Here is an 18,132-nt window from a genome sequence, read left to right as displayed (position 1 = left end):
CATGTTTTATCTATTAAGAACTTGTAAACATCCTTTTCAATTTAAATACATATAACAACATTTTCCATATCATCTTATAACAACATAATCCTTTTCATAAACCTACACACTTGGTTTAACCTTAATCACCCGTTGAACCAAATAGAATGTCATCGGATACTCAGGAAATGCTCACACGAGCTGTGACTATATCATGTAATCGTATATGATCACATGAGCTGTGGAATGGGCTTACTTACATGAGTTGTGGGTCGAAATGTTAAACTACATGATACTGCTCACACGAGCTGTGAAGAATTTGCAACAAATGCAAGACCTCAGCCGTCGATAGAACATCCAAGACCAACACCCAAAACCATATAACCCCTAATGACATGTCATTTGTATCCTAAGTATTCACAAGCTTCAAACGTTACAATTTTACATATCCAAGTCTCTTATTTACGTTGCATTGTACTAGTTCATACATGTTTCATGAAATACACATTTTTCAATTACAACATCCATTTTAATAGGTATCACAATTTGATCCATTATACCAAAAACATTGTACAACTATCAATCGAAATTATTCATAGTATAATATTTAAAAAGAAATACAACATTAAAAAATTCAATTAATAAGTTTAATCTTTATACGAACTTACCTCAACTACAACAATTGCAAAAACAGAGTCAACGACTACTTCAAAACCTAAGCTTTTCCTCGATTTGTGTCCGTTTGAGTCGTTTCTAGATCTAGATAAATATTCTTGTTTAATTAATCCAATTCCATATATAGCTTGTACATATGAGTTAGTGGGGATAATGGGGTTAGTTTAGATATTGGTTTTATTATCATATTTTTTTTCTTTTTCTCCCTCTTTCCAATTTTCACTCTGATTCTGACGTTCCCATTCTTCCTTCTCCGCTTTCTTTTGTTTTCTCCCAAATTTTTCTATTCATCTATTGAATTCCCATCGTTTCATCTGTAAAATCGTTACTTCCCATTCGGTCTAGGTAAGTAGGGATTTCTTGATGGTGGTTTTGACTTTAGTGTGATCGTCTCTTTCTTTTCAGAATTGGCGTGGTGGTGTGGTTGGAAGTTTTTTATCATTAAGGATTTTTCTTTCGCAGGAAAAGGCACTAAATCAGTGAATTATGCTTCAACGGCTTAAACAGTGTCTGTAACTGTTTTCTTTGGTGGTAAGTTTAGTTGTGCTACTCAGATTTTGCATTAATGAAATCATAAATTGATTGCTAATAGGTCATTGAAATGCTGTTTTTAGGTTCTGGTGGGCTCGGGATTGCAGTAGCATCAGAATCGTACCAGGTGTGTACCTTAAACATGAAGAATTGAGGTTCGATGAAAGCTAAAAAAGGGGCACCGTCGACACCACACGGGCGTGTACCCGACCGTATGCAAGACACGATCGTATGACGACGATGGTGTGGTCGTGTAGGCCACATGAGCTAGGCCAATTTAGGCGTGTGGGCTACATAGGCATGTAGGCCCAAAATTCTAAAATTGTTCCTAGGGTCGTTCCAATCGACTGTGGGCCTACCGTATAGTCGGTAAGGGTTGACCAAACCCTAATTCTTGTGATCTGATATTCTGATAGTCTGATCTGAGTAGGAAACAAACATGTATGTCTGACTGTTCTGCTTGAGTATATATGTTATCTGTATATGAGCTTGGTAAGCATGAGAGTTCTGTTAATTCTGTATTTTGTATCTGTGTTTGGGGTGGAATTTGCATACGTTGAGGAAGTGATCTGTGCGGCGACCTTTTGCCTATTATATGGCAGCTTGGCTGCATATTATTCTGTTATGTGTTGCATTGGCACTATATGGTGTGTAGGGATGGATGGGTGTTTTTCACCCCACATGGCGTGATGGGATGGTCGGAGATGATGTGTAGAGGATGGGGGTAGGATTCTGTATATTTGTTCTGTTTATCTGATTCTGATATCTGTATCTGTTAAGGACTTAGGTCCAAATCTGTATCTGTCTACACATGTGGTTCTGTGTATGTTGCATGTCTATCTCTGTTGGGTTACACATTGAGTTTATGAAAACTCACATTTGTTTTTCTATTCTGTTAAGGTAATCCTCAGATATAGGCAGGTCAGTGTGATGGAGGCTTAGCGGTGACTACGTGTCAAAAAAAATTATTTTTCTTATCCTTAGTTACGGGTTTTACTTAATTCCTGGTTATCGAGAGAGTTTTCTAATTTTTGGACTCTCCAGACTTTTGGGACTGTTCATTTTGGATTTTTAGTTTGGTTGCACATATGATTTTTAAACTATGATGATTGACAAATTTTCAGTTTTATGCGAACAAATGTTTTTGAAAACACGAGCGTGGTTTTGATTTAAACAATTTTTCAAACTTCCACTGCGAGATATTTGGTTAACTTTGAAGGACAAGATGTAACGGTTTTAGTAACGATTACATAAATGAATATGCCTAGTAAAACTTGGACTTTTTTTATCTAATAACTATACAATGTTTATAAAGTATCATCGATTTCAAAACCCTTCTTCGTAAAGCTCCCCGAATTCGACCATAACGTCTAGGTTCGGTTTATGGTGTTACATAACTTTCCAATTATGGTATCAAGAATCAAACCAGAATGGCCTAAACCTGAAGCCTTCAATGCATAACATTCTCCTTAGTATTATCACACGTCACTCCCACCTATGAACAAACAGAACCAGGGAAGTTGTAAGACAAAGAAGAGTTTGAACCCATTTTGTTCAAGAAGTTAAAGACATAAAACCCATTAGTGTTGGGTAGTTGACAAGTAAAATACTTGAAGAAGAGTGATAGAATCAGTAAATGACTAAAGAAATCAAAACCCATTAGAGCTAGTAGGTCAAAACTTAGAAGCAACAACAAAATGAGTACTCTCTGAAGAATGGATGGTTATTTTCAAAGGAAAAAAAAAGGATTTTTAATTAAAAATGAAGTTTTTTAATCTCTCTATTGTTATTCTTAGCCATGACTGGCCATTCAAGTAAGTTACCAATTCAGAAAAACCCTCACAGAAAACTCTACTTAAATTGGCAAAGAGGAAAGCGAAAGGAACAATAGAAAAGTGAAAAGATTTACCTGAAGGAGCCTTCGATAAAGGTGAAAGAAGCAAACTCTACTTAAATGGGTAACAAAAAGAGCAGAAAAATTTTAGGGCAAGAAAAATTTGTAGAGAGGCAAACGAAAGGAACAAAGGAAGAGAGAAAAATGTTTACCTGAAGGAGATGAGTGAGATGAGTGCTACTGGCCGAAGTTGAAGGAAGTAAGGGAGTGGTTATCGGTTGGGCTGAGTGAGAGCGTTTTTTAGGTGAGAAATTGGGGAGGGTAAAATTGATTTCCTAAACAACGAATGAGCCATTCGGTGAGAAGGAGAGGGAATAGAAATGCTTCCTATCCCCTGCATAAGCCTGTGACGGAATACACCCACAATCAAGTATTCCACTTAACCAAACAACTATTTGTGGTGGGCCCATTGAATAAAATTGTAATGGCATAGCCATCACATTGAACCAAACATGGCCTAATTTCTTACCCATGCGAGCGATGTGCAAGTTATTTATACAATTATGATTTAAATATTACATTATAATTTTAATAGATAATATTGATAAAAATGAAATTAGTTTTTATATGGTCTCAAAATATAATAATAATAAAATCAATTTTAAAACAAAGCAAGTATATAAATATATATCAACATTAAAATGATAAAAAAATATTTTATATTATATTAGATGCTTGAATTTTGATATTCTTTTAAAAATAAATAAAAATATTTTATCTAAATTTTATATAAAAACTTTAACTCAAATTAATTTTATTTTTTATTACGTGCCATTTAAGGAGATCATCCGCGTATCAATCAAAGAGAGCATTAAGCACTTACATTGTTATACAATATACATGAGATTTATAAACCTACTTTTTAACAACAAATTAAATAATGATTTAAAATTTTGTTTAAATATATTTTACACAATTAATTATAATTCTTACGATTTAAAAACTAAAATGCTATTAAAGTATTTACAATGTTTAACAACAGATTTAAAAATGAAAATATACAAATTAAAAGCATATTTCAAACCTTTAATTAAAAGCCTTCCAATAAAAATTACTATTTAACATTGTTTAATTTTAGAATTAATTAATTTTTTATTTAATGTTATTTTATATGCTTATTGAAGTATTGTTTTTTAATATTAAACACTGTTACAAAAAATAAGCTAAAGAGTATATAAACCCTTGAAGTTTGGTGAAAAAGTCAATTAAGCCCTCTGAAAAATATGCTTTACTTTTGGAATAGAGGCGTAATTGACTTTTTCACCCTTGAAGTTTGATGTTTTTTCCAATTGCTCTTCTGTTTTCTGTCAGGTAATAAGCTCAAGAAAGACCCGACCTTGCTTTACTTTTGGATATTTTTCTCTTCAATTATGGACTTGTCTTACTTATTCTTTCTTCATTGATATATGTTAGGATTAGAATAATAAAATTCTAGTTTTAGTATTTTGATGCCTATTAGAATTAGAATTCTATATTTTATAGTTTTAGCATTTTGACGTCTATTAGAATTAGAATTCTAAATTTGATCTCTATAAATATAAACATTATAATAAACATATGAAGAAAAACAATACATAATTCTCTTTTTTATTAGTCTACTTTTTTTTTAGCTATGACTATTACTGGTAGAGGAACAATATTAGAAAATTATTATCGTAAGAAAGGATGGAATTCAAAGAGTTGAAAACTAGAAAAACAGGGGGCTTGATTGGTCGAACCTCCCTTGTTACATCATTGAATGTATAATTGGATGTCTGAATTGAACAAACTGAATCCGGGTACAAGAAATTTGCAAGGTTTAGTCAATCCCTAGTCGTCACATACCCACCATTGATAATCTCCCCCGGGCATTGAAAAAATTTAGTTGGACAATGATCAGATAAACGTTGAGTGCCAACTACTCGACCCTCTTTCTCGAGAGTGTGTTGTGAAAGAATCCATAAGAGAGAGAGACCCTCTGGTTTTTCTTCATGCAAGTGTGACACCTTACATCCGACTCGATTATTGATCTGAATGCGTGATGTCTGTAACAGTTTGTTTTCAATGAAATCAAAACAGTGGTTTCAGGACCACAAATCCAAAGTCAAAGAATTTATTTTATTATTATTTTATTGCATATCGTTGTTGAAACCATTTTTTGAGAAACAAAAAAAATTAGTCTAGACTTAAAAATGAAAATTGGAATCGCCACCGATCCTTTATTAAGGTGTGATCAGATCACCTTAAAATTGATTTTGGTCTACGAATTTTAGTAAGAAAATGGGCTCGGAGTCGGTTACGCGCGAGGAAGGGTTAGCTCCCTCGTAACGCCCAAAATTGGTACTGAATCGATTAATTAATGTCTTAAAGTCGAATGTCAAAAATTTGAGAAGGTTAAAAACGATTCCTCTTTTTATTAATGCCATATTTTTTCAAGACAATACTTGGATAAACTTGGATGTAAAAAGGCCTTCTCATCTCGAGCCACAAAAGGTTATATCCCGTAAGTTAGGATGTAACACTTGAATTCCCGAGTATAAGCTAACCCTTAAAAAATCTTTACTAAAACTTGATATATTTAAAAATTAAAAAATATTTAGCAGTTTTAGTTCGACGAGAGTATCGAAACCCCGTAAGTTAGGGCACAGATCCTCGAAGTTCCAAAAAAGACGTATAAGTTTGCCTTTATTAAGAAAAACCTCGTCTCGAGACATCGAAATGTCATATCCAATGAGTTAGGACACAATATTTCGAATTCTCGAGATAAGTTTTGATTCGAAATTTTTACGTTTGTAAAAAAGGATACTCGGTTACTTAAATTCAACAAGGGGAATTGAAGCCCAGTAAATTAGGGCACAATCTTCTCGTGAATCTTGGATACCGAACATTTTAAAAATTTATGGACAAAACAATTTCGATATTTTTCTAAACAGATGTAATGCGTTTGAATGGTAGCGCATAATCCAAAATGATAATTCGTACGTTACGATACATGTTAATGAACGATAAATCATCAAATAATATAAACAAGCAATGTAAGAACAATAATCTTGCATCATATTAGCAATCGAAAGCTAAAGAATTAAAAGCTAATTTCAAAAGAAATAGCCCTACATGAAATAATAATATCTTGATAAATTTTAAAATAAACATTATATAGGAAGAAAATCAAAATATGTTATATATATAAAATATATATGTTAAGGAAAATGGAAGACTTAATAATAATATACAATAATATATGTAAAAAGTTGATATAAGCAAAATATATTAAAATATATATCTATTAAAACATAAAATATATTTAAATGAATTAAAATATATATAATATAAAATTAAAATCATTAAAGATATATAATATTTGGGATTAATATATAAAAGAAATAAGAAAAATATATTATAAAATTAAATAACGACATATAATAGTAATATATATAAATTAAAATAATAATACATATTAGAATAAAGCTATGCGCATAAAATTCAAATAAATTGATAAGAAAAAAAATAAAAATAATAGTAAAAATTATAATAATAGTATTAATAATAATAATAACAATAAATTAATAATAATATTAAACTAATTAGTAAAAAAAGGCAAATACAAAAGGGACTAAACTGCAATCGAAATAGAATTAACGGGCCACAAATGAAGTTAGAATGAAACGGAGGATTAAACTGCAATACGCGAATCATGTGGGGGCCAGATTGGAAATATTCCACCCCCCCAAAACGCTGCGCAGCAGCACGGGCTAAAATGAAATGACATTAAAACAAAAAATAGTTGTCGACTTATTAAAAAAATGAAAATTGGAGTCGCCACCAATCTTTTTTATTTAGGTGTGATCGGATCACCTCATAATTTAATCATTTTAATAAAAAATTAAATTTACTAAAATGATAATTTTTGGTCTACGAAATCCAGAAAAATGAGTTTAGGAGTCGGTTACGCACGAGGAAGGATTAGCACCCTCGATACGCCCAAAATTGGTACCTAGTTAATTAATTAATGTCTTAATGCTGAATATAGAAAACTCGAAAAGATTAAAAATACAATCCTTTTATTAAAAAAAACTTGTATAAATCAAAATGCATGCTAAGACCCTCTTATTTCGGGAGATAGAATGTCACACCCAATGAGTTAGGATGTGATGTTTCGCATCCTCGAAAATGAGCTTTTCTTTTATTTTTAAAACTCATGCAGTGAAGTTTAAAAAGGATATTCAATTGTTTAAGTTAGATGAAAAATCGAAGCCAAGTAAGTTAGGGTTCGATCTCTCGAAATTCCTAAACACCAAATATTGCCTTTATTTTTAAAAACCCTTAATTCGAGATAGCAAAATGTCATATCCAGTGAGTTAGGATTCAACAATTTAAGTTCTCAAGAATAAGTTTTATTTGAAATTTGTACGATTTTATTGAAAAAAGATACTCGGCCACCTAAATTCAACGAAGAAAATTGAAGCCCAGTAAGTTAGGGCACAATTTTCTCGAGAATCTTTGGATACCGAGTATTTTAGAAACCTATAAATAAAGCATATTTCGATATTTTAATAAAATGTAATCTTTTAAATAATGTAATATGATTGAATGTTTACGTACAACGCAAAAAGGATAATTCGAAAATAAAATGTACACGAATGAATAACAAACAATTAACAAACAAATACAAACAAGCATAACAACAATAATTTCAATAATATATTATGTAAATACCAATATCAATGGTCAAACATCAAATGAATTATTGATCAAAAATTTTTAAAGATACACTAAAGATAACAAAAGGAGAAATTTTAATTTATAGATCCTATATACCAAATTTTTAAAATAAATTATATACATGAGTATAAAATAGATTCGAAATAGAATAAAAAACGTTGCATAATAGCATTTGAAATAAGTTTGAAGCAAATAATATACATATATTAATTTTACATAGGTAATACATATAAAGTGAAACATAATAGTAATAATAGATATTATAAAATATCAAAACCGTATACAAAATATATCAAATTTTCATAAAAAATATTAAATAATTAAGGATGAATTAAATAATAATATGTTAAGTTTAAAACCATAACGCATAATGAATTTGAAATGTTAATGTATGATTAATTTAAATAATGTTAATAATAATTTAAAATAATAACATGTTATATCTTAAAATAATACAAGCGATAAATTTTAAAACAATGTTAACTTTAAATATTAAGTAATACTAGATTTAAAAACAAATATGTTAAAAACAAGAACCAATTAAATTAAAAAAATACACTAATAAGAACTGAATTTGAATTAAAACAGAAGTAAAAAGAGAGAAAAAAAAGAATGATGGGTCAAAATGGAATTAAAATAAAATTAAAGAGCAACAAATAGAATTAAAATAAATAAAATAGGACTAAAGTGCAGCGCGCGAATAATATGAGGGACCAAAAAGAGAATATTCCCAACACCTCAAAACGCTGCGCTATGATAAGGACCAAGGTGAGCAGAATTCAAAATACATTGGGTAAAATTAACAAATAACGAAAACAAAATTAGAAATAGGAACTAAAACAGAGGGACCAATGGATCAAATATTCCCTCTGAGACCAAAACGCGCGGACCTGGCCGTGCTCGGGTTAGGTCATCGGGTCAGTGCCAATACGGCACCATTTTAGAGCCATTGACACAGGTCCTAAACGGTGTTGTTTTATGCCCTATATAAATGCCATTCAAAACCCTAAAAACTGAATACTTCAAAGATTTATTAAACTATCAGAAAAAAAAACCTAAACCTCTCTCACCCTTCGCTGCCTCAAAACCCAAAACTTCGTCTGACTCCGATTTTTATGAGCCAGGGACTAAATTGTAAATAAATTAAAAGTATAGGGGCACAATAGTAATTTTTCAAAGTATGATTTTAAGCTGAATTGAATGAATTATATATTAAATTAGTTAAATTTATCCGTATAAATCAAGACAGACCTCGTACGACTTTAAATCGAGGCAAAGAGAAAATCTCGGATTAATCGCCTCCGTATCTACGTATACTCGTCGAGGTAAGTTCGTGTAATTAAATCATGCTTATATATTTTAAATTGAATTATACATGTGTTTTGAAATGTTATATATATCGATTGCATATCCAGCGATGTACAACGATTACCGAGCCCCGTTTGAACCTTAGGAATTCGTAGGATACAAATGACATGTCATTAGGGTTACATGATATGGGTGCTAGTCTTGAAAGTCCTACCGATGGCTGAGGTTCGGCATGTGTTGCGAATACTCCCCAGCTCGTGTGAGCAGCATCGTATAGCTATGTTCCGACCCATAGCTTATGTGAGCATACCAATTTACAGCTCGTGAAAGCATACCGATTTACAGCTCGTGAGAGCATACATGTACAGGATTTGACGGATTACAATTATATAATTTAGCATACTATGTGTGAGCTATCCTGGGTATCCAATGGTATTCTAAATGGTTCAACGGGTAATGTTCTGATATGAAATGGTAAGAGTTCGATACGAATTGTACAGGGATACATATGAATTACATGGAAATGTTGTTACAGGGTATATGGAAACTTGAATTGGATGATACATGTATATGAAACTTAATCACTTGTTGTGTTCATCCATGCTTATTGGTTTATATATGTATTTACATGGCTGACATGGTTGGTGTATATGTGCTTAGGCATTTGACCAAATTATATTGGGATATATTATGTTTACTTACCTATTGTGTGACTAAATGGTAAGTTATATTCTTTGTTATACGAACTTACTAAGCTTAAATGCTTACTTTGTGTTATTCTCCGTGTCTTATAGTGAATCGGAAGCTTGTTTGGGTTGGAAACTTATCGAAGATAAATCACACTATCCATCGGCTCTTTTGGTACATTCGGTTGTTTAATTTTGGTTATAATGGCATGTATAGGTATTTTGGCTAATGTTGGCCTATGTGTTTGAATGTTGAAAAGGCCATTTGATTTAGTTGAGTTTTGGTATCTTGATGCTATAATGGCATTGTTTGGCTTGATTTTTTGATTGTTGGAAGGTGGAATGAAAGCCTAAATATGCATATGGTATATGTGTCTTGTGATATGTTGTATATGTGGTGAATTAGTATCTTATTGTGTATGGTTTATATGGTTGATTGATACTAATTATAGAATGACATTTTGGTACTAAATAGATTGTGTTTTGGTAAGGAAATTTAATGGTATGTATTAATACAAATTGCTTGGAGGATTGTTGGTTTATGTGGCCAAATTGTGTACATGTTTATATATGTTTTAATGTTGTCATTTAAGGTGCCTATGGGCATATTGGTTGTACGATATTATACTTTATGTATATGACTTGATTATGCATAATTTTGGTGCCTTGTTATGGCTTGTGCATATGTACATTTTTGGTTGTAAGTACATGACAAGTTGGGTGAGAAAAATGGCTTGTAAAATGGCATATTTTCATCCACACCGGTAGACACACGGGTGTGTGTCTCAGCCGTGTGTGACACACGGCCAGGCGACATGACTATGTGTCACCTGTAGCTTTCGAAGGGTTGCAAGTTAAGCTATTACATGGCCTAGCACACGGGCGTGTGAGGTTATTTCGAAGGGTACACGACCTAGCATAAGGGCGTGTGGCTTAGCCGTGTGACCAAGTCAATGAGTTACACGGGCACGGACACGGGCTTGGACACGACCGTGTGTTCCTACTTCGAATGTCCACACGGCCTGGCCACACGGCCGTGTGACCCCTGTAGTGCTGAAGATTTTAATGTTTTTTGAAAAATTCTCCGAGTTTCTGATTTAGTCCCGATTTGTTTCTAAAGCGTATTTTGGGTCTCGAGGGCTCGTTAAAGGACAATATGTATAATTTGAACTGGTTTTAATATGTTTATTGATATGATTTGAAAAGTTTGGAATTTTATGTTTGTTTGATTTGAAAAAATCCAGTAATGCTTCGTAACCCTATTCTGGCGACGGATATGAGTTAGGGGTGTTACATTTATTGGTATAAGAGCTACGACTTAGTCGATTCTCAGACTGAACGTAGCATGTACGAGTCTAGCTATACATGCCATTATATAATCTGTAATAGTATGATATCTCCTGACTCCGATTTTCATATAGCAATGACGTCCAACCGAGCTGACTCCGATGAAGTTGAATGTAGCGCTCAAGCCTCCGTTCACGGAGTAGTAACGAGTGGTACAAGGCCTGTATCTGAGGGCCAGGGAAGAGAGGCTAAGGAAGCTAATCGACTGTTTAACGTCATAGCAATAATGTGCAAGCGTATACTATCAATGCAAGTATAGTAGACAGATGTGAGTTTGTCGAAAATCGATCCCATAGGGATGGTAGTCTTTTGTCTATTAATGTTAGTGCAATAACTATATATAAATGAGATAATTTGTGAGGATAGTTGTCGATGCAATAACTTGAAAACAATAAAATAAAATATTGGTACAAGGCCTATATCTGAGGGCTAGGGAAGAGAGGCTAAGGAAGCTAATCGACTGTTTAACGTCACAGCAATAATGTGCAAGCGTACACTATCGATGCAAGTATAGTAGACAGATGTGAGTCTGTCGAAAATCGATCCCATAGGGATGATAGTCTTTTGTCTATTAATGTCAGTGCAATAACTATATATAAATGAGATAAATTGTGAGGATAGTTGTCGATGCAATAACTTGAAAACAATAAAATAAAATATGATAATGATAAACTGGGATCCCCAACATGAATCTTCAGCAGAATACTAAATGCTCACAAGGTATAAAAGTATAAGTGATTGTCGAGGCAATAAAATTCAATGTATATCTTACCCAGGGTTACTACTCTATTTAATCTGGAAATTAAATATCATATTAACCTCACCTTCCAATGATGGCAATATGGCACTATTGAGAACAAGTGGACTAAATTCCTCTAATCCCCACTCAATTTTCGTTGCAATGCTTGTTGGCTCAAACTATCCCTGCACTTTCTAGTGTCAGTGACTGCAATAACACTTCCGTGTTAAAAAAATTTCAAATCCTATGACTAAACAATAAAAGCAATATTGAATAAGATAACATTTAACTAAGAATTTATGTGTATTTCCATACAAATAGAAATCAGAGAGTAATCACCAGCATTTAGAAATAAATAAGAAAGAATCAAATGGAGAATACTATATCTAGACAACTCGACTGAATCTCTTTATTCCTTCTTGTCTCACACTTAGGTTTCCTTGTCAAGAGCTAGTTTGCATTTGGTTTTCACATTGGCTCACCTATGGAAGGCTCAAGTTGCTATGGCCACAAGCTTCAAGGTTGGATGATGAAGATGCTGATCTGGAAAAAAGCTCACTTTCTCTTTTCACGTCCACCTTTTATGTCCTCCTCCAACAGTACAGGTGTCCTTTCCTTAAAATTCTTCTGTCCTAGTACGTACAGGTTGGTTATACCAGACTGGACAACTCAAGTAGTTTTGGTTCTTATCCGGAAAGCTATCAGGTGAGGCGACAATTCTAGATGAAATCTGGAGTTAACTCTTGGAGCGACATTGCAGGCAGCTGTCAGGTGTGGCGACAATTCTGGACGCAATCTGGAACTAACTCATGCAGCGACATTAATGCAATAAGATAACAAAATTAAGGATAAAATAGGCTAGGATTCACTGAGTTATAAAATACAATTTACTAAACTGAAAATGCTAAAATGTATGCTAAGGATAACTAAATGGGAACAATTTAACCAATAAGTAAGGGTAGAAACCTATGTTCTTTCTAGTGATATTAGAAGTCTTCTACTAGATGTTGAATGAATGGTTTACTGAGTTCGTATGGATGAACCCGACTGCTCAATAACCTCCACCCCTTCTGTTCCCCAATCGGTTCCCGTTATTCCTCAAGGTTTGGAACCTATACGAGCTAGTAAGCCACCTGTTGATAAAATTCAAAAGTACGGGGCAAAAGAATTCAGAGTTACTGCTGAAGATGATCTTAAGAGATTAGAATTCTGGTTAGAGAATACAATCAGGGTTTTTGATGAACTATCCTGTTCATTGGTCGAATGTGTTAAGTGTACGGTATCTTTGTTGAAAGATTCAGGTTATTAGTGGTGGAACACGTTGATTTCTGTAGTGCCGAGAGAGCAGATCACCTGGGAATTCTTTTAAACCAAGTTTTGAAAGAAATACATTAGTCAAAGATTTTTGGATCAGAAATGTAAAGAATTTTTTGAGCTCAAATAAGGCCGTATGCTGTGTCAGAGTATGAGCGAGAATTTGTCAGACTGAGTAAATATGCCCGGGATTGTATTTCGACCAAGACTGCTATGTGCAAAATATTCGAAGAAGGGTTAAATGAATATATTAGGCTTCTATTTGGAATTCTTGAGCTGAAAGAATTTGTTGAACTGATCGATCGAGCACATAAAGCTGAGGAGCTGAGTAAAGAGAAAAAAACATGTTGATTTTAAAGCTAGAGACTCGAGAAAGAGATTGACTAGGAAGTCATATCTGTTAGCCTCAAAGAGATCTAAAAAACATCACAACCGATCTACAACTTCTGTAGGGTACTCTAGTAGAGATAGAGGCAACAGACGATCGAGTCCTAAACCTCAGGCTATATTTGTAGCAAGTGTGGGTAGTGTCAGAGATGTTTGGCCTAAGTCCAAGCATTGTAAAAGACCACATTATGGTGAGTGTCAACTGAAGAATGGAGCATGCTTCAAATGTGGTTTCCTCGACCACTATCTTAGAGATTGCCCAGAGAAATCTGAGAAAGAAATAGTTCAGACTACGAGGCCGAGCAATGCTACTACGAGAGGTAGACCACCTCGTAATCCCACAAATGTGAGTGGTAGCCATGGTGTAACGAAAGAGTCTGTTGTGAGATTTAAGGCATGAGTGCCAGCTAGGGCTTATGCTATTCACGCACGAGAGGATGCTTCTATGCTAAATGTTATTACGGTACTTTCTCTATTTTTGATACTGATGTTACTGCTTTGATTGATCCGGGATGAACCCATTCGTATGTGTGCATGAATTTATTATCTAGTAAGAATTTACCTGTTGAGTCCACTGAATTCGTGGTTAAAGTGTCAAACCCCTTAGGTCAATAAGTGCTAGTTGATAAAGTTTACAAGAATTGTCCTTTGATGAATTGGGGTTATAGTTTTCCGGGTAATTTGATGCTATTATTGTTTGATGAATTTGACGTGATTTTGGGCATGGATTGGCTAACTCTACATGATGCTATTGTAAACTGTAGACGAAAGCTTATTGTATTGAAATGTCAGAACAGTGAGACGCTTTGTATTGAATCAGATAATTCGAGTGGGTTGCCTATGGTTATTTCAGCTATGTCAGCACAGAAATATGTGATAAAAGGTTCCAATGCTTACCTTGCTTATGTATTGGATTCTAAAGTGTCTGAACCAAAGCTTGAATCAATGTCAGTGGTTTGTGAGTATCCTGATGTTTTTCCAGAAGAGTTACCTGGATTACTGTTGATCAGAGAGGTTGATTTTACTATTGAATTAGTATCGAGGACATCACCGATATTCATAACACCTTATAGGATGGCTCCTACTGAGTTGAAAGATTAAAAGCACAGCTGCAAGAATTGATAGATAAGGGTTTTGCTCGACCTAGTTTTTCACCTTGGAGTGCACCGATTCTATTCGTTAAGAAAAAGGATGGATCGATGAGATTGTGTATTGACTACCGTCAGCTCAAAAAGGTTACAATCAAGAATAAATATCTACTGCCTCGAATTGACGATATGTTCGATTAGTTGAAAGGTGCCTAGAAACACGAAAATATACACACTTTTTTATGCCATTTTTAACTCAAATTCATGCAGTTTCGGTAAAATTCTTGTTAAAAAATATATAATTATTATAAAATAATTATTTTGTACTTGAATTATTCACATGTTGAATTTTAATTAATTTTATAATTAATTTGGATTATTTTTTATTATTTTCGAAAAATATGCACAAAGGGCGAAAAACGTTCCGACAGACATTGCTAGAAGCACTAAACCGAGTAGCAATTTTGAAGCATCAGGGAGAAATAAATTTTCAGCATAAGACGGTCCAAATTATGTGTTTTAGTTCATAATATAATTAATTTTAATTTTAATCCAATTGAATTTGGGTTAAATAAATTATTATTAATTAATTATAAAAAGGGGTTCAGTTGAGCTGAACCGAGAAAACCGAACCAACCGAGTATTGGGCCGCCCAAAACCATCCCACATGTTGACCCAATCAGCCTACTTGGCTGATTATTTGGCTTGAAAAGTGGCCCTTGAAGACTTCTTCAAATTGCATTCAAACCGCTCCACTATTTTTGCCTTTCCAGATTTGCCCCTACCTTAATATAGGAAGTTTGAAAACTTCAAACTTGCCACATGTGTCGCCGTCCATAGGGGGAATCTATGGCTGCTGAGTTTTGCTAATTTTGGTAGCCATATCAACCTATAAATACCCCTATTGGCTCCTCACTTCAAACACATCTCAAATCTTCTCATCTCTTTACTTCTTTATCATTTTTCTCTCTTAATTTCCCTTCCATTATTCTTCATTCCCTTGCCGATTTCACCTTTTTAAAAAGAGTCATTAATCCCCAATTTGGAGTAGCATTTAAGTGTTCGTAGAAGCCTCGGTTTTACAAGAGCAAGCGGAGAAGGAGGAGTGGAGCAAACTTGTCAAGCCACGGAGAGAACACCAGATTTGATTCTTGTTCCCTATCCGTTTAATTTTGTTGTTGTTATGATGAACATGTCTATGAATATTTATGATGTTGAAATGTTTAATTTAATTAGTATTACTTAAATTTAATTCATGGTAGGTTGATTGCATTTCGTCTACTTAATTTATTAAAATTGTGTTTGTGTTGTTATGGGCCTTAGTAAGATGTTTGATGAAGTAAAACCATGAATAAGTTATTCTTACATTACAATTGTAAGGTAACTAATGAATTAATTATTTAAACAGATTGAAATTATAATTAATTGACACAGTACTTAATTAGAGCATGTTTAATCATTTAAGGAAGATGATGATTAAATTAGCCACGATATCTAACGACACATTAGCCTTGAATAACTTGCAAGATTACTGTGATTAAACTGTTTCAAGGTAGAAATACATTGTTACCTCACGTAATCTGTTATGTGCTTATGAGATTGAATTAATTGTTTGAATTGGCATAGAGATATGTACAAGATATTATTTTGATTTCATAAGTATGTATGTGCATTAACACATTTGCTTATTAAAATTTGTTTAATCGGTTGAATTGACATAGAGATATAGTCAATAGATAAATAGATTTTGGTGAGTAAGTATGTTCATAAGTTAGAAAATTACTGAGTTTCCATGAATTTATTCGTAACAACATGAACATGAGTTTAATAATTCTAAGTTAAGAAATGTAATTAATTTAGCACAATTATGTCATCTTGATTAAAATCATCTTTTGAAATCGTGTATTGAAACTTTTATTGTATTTTTATTTATTTTACTTAGCTAAAAATCTCACTTTTCAATCACCTCCTCAAATCAAAATATTTTTCTTCACCAAAGTGTTTTAAACTGCATTCATAAATAATTCTTTTCACAGTCTCTGTGGATACGATAACTCGACATTTACTTGTCACTTTATTACTTGTTGCGGTTGTGTACACTTGCACATTTCTATCGTTCCATGTTTTTGGCGCCGTTGTCGGGGACTGTTTGAAAAATTCATTATTTGTGAATTTGTTATTTTTGCAATTTGTTTTATTTTTCTGTTCAATTTTAACTTAATTAGTTTTTCTGTGATTATTTCAGGTGTTTATGAGTATTGACTGAATTATCGATTTACTCCCTGTAGACCCTGAGATTGAACAAACTTTTCGACAGCGAAGAAGACAAGTAAGTCAGAGAAGGACCGAAGAGATGAACCTCAAATATTTGAATCAAGAAAATGGAGCTGACCTTACTCAAAATCCTATCCTTATTGCTGATGATAGGGATAGAGCTCTGAGACAGTATGCCGTGCCAGTGTTTCATGATCTTAATCCGGGTATTAGGAGACTCGAAATCGAGGCACAACAGTTTGAGCTGAAGCCAGTCATGTTCCAGATGCTTCAGACAGTGGGGCAATTCAGTGGAATGCCTACCAAAGATCCTCATCTTCACTTAAGACTGTTTATGGAGATGAGCGATTCTTTCGAGTTAGCTGGAGTACCTGAATATGCATTACGATTGAAGCTATTCCCATATTCGCTAAGGGACAGAGCTCGAGCTTGGTTGAACTCATTGCCACCAAATTCAATTACCACATGACAAGAGTTAGCAGAAAGATTCCTCATGAAGTATTTCCCGCCTAGCAAGATTGCTATGTTGAGGAGTGAGATCACTGCTTTCCAACAAATGGATGATGAGTCATTGTATAAGGCATGGGAAAGGTATAAAGAATTATTACGGAAGTGCCCTCATTACGAAATCTCACATTGGATCCAACTTGAGACTTTTTATAATGGTCTCAATGCACACACGAGGATAGTAGTGGGCACTTCTGCTAATGGTACTCTCTTTTCTAAGTCTTAATGAGGCTTATGAAATCATTGAGAGGATTGCCAACAACAATCATTAATGGCCAACCAATAGAGTGGCGTTAGGTAGATGAGTCAATAGAAAATATGAAGTAGACGCTCTTATTTCACTCGCATCTTAGGTATCCTCAACATCCCCAGTGCTTAAAAATTTTACCACAAATGAGTTTAATAGTTTTGCAGCACAACCACCGAATCAATTTGAAAATGTAGCCTATGTCTATTGTGGGGAAGGACATTTGTTCAAAGAATTTCCACCAAACTCAAAATCCATGTATCACATGGGTAGCTAGAACCAAAATCGAGAAAGGCAAGGACTACAATCCAATTTCTATAACCTATCATGGCGAGACCACTCGAATTTTTCCTGGAGTAACCAAGGGGCTGGAACCAGTAACATTTACGCCCAACCTAGATAGACCCAGCCACCTAGTTTCCCCCAACAAGTTCAGAAACCAACCCAAGAAGAAC

The 18,132-nt window shown here is 33.7% G+C and overlaps 1 non-coding gene across 1 annotated transcript; it reads right to left on the bottom strand.

Annotated features, from left to right (window-relative positions):
• Positions 1–17,446: 17,446 nt before the first annotated feature.
• On the bottom strand, positions 17,447–17,553 carry LOC121214270 (small nucleolar RNA R71). The gene has a single exon (XR_005909854.1). It is a non-coding gene; the product is annotated as a small nucleolar RNA R71 (small nucleolar RNA).
• Between the last annotated feature and the right edge of the window lie 579 nt (positions 17,554–18,132).

Source organism: Gossypium hirsutum, chromosome D01, assembly GCF_007990345.1.
Source record: "Gossypium hirsutum isolate 1008001.06 chromosome D01, Gossypium_hirsutum_v2.1, whole genome shotgun sequence".
Classification (NCBI taxonomy): domain Eukaryota; kingdom Viridiplantae; phylum Streptophyta; class Magnoliopsida; order Malvales; family Malvaceae; genus Gossypium; species Gossypium hirsutum.
The sequence above is the reverse complement of the archived record's forward strand: the minus strand, read 5'-3'. Positions and strand labels throughout refer to the sequence as shown.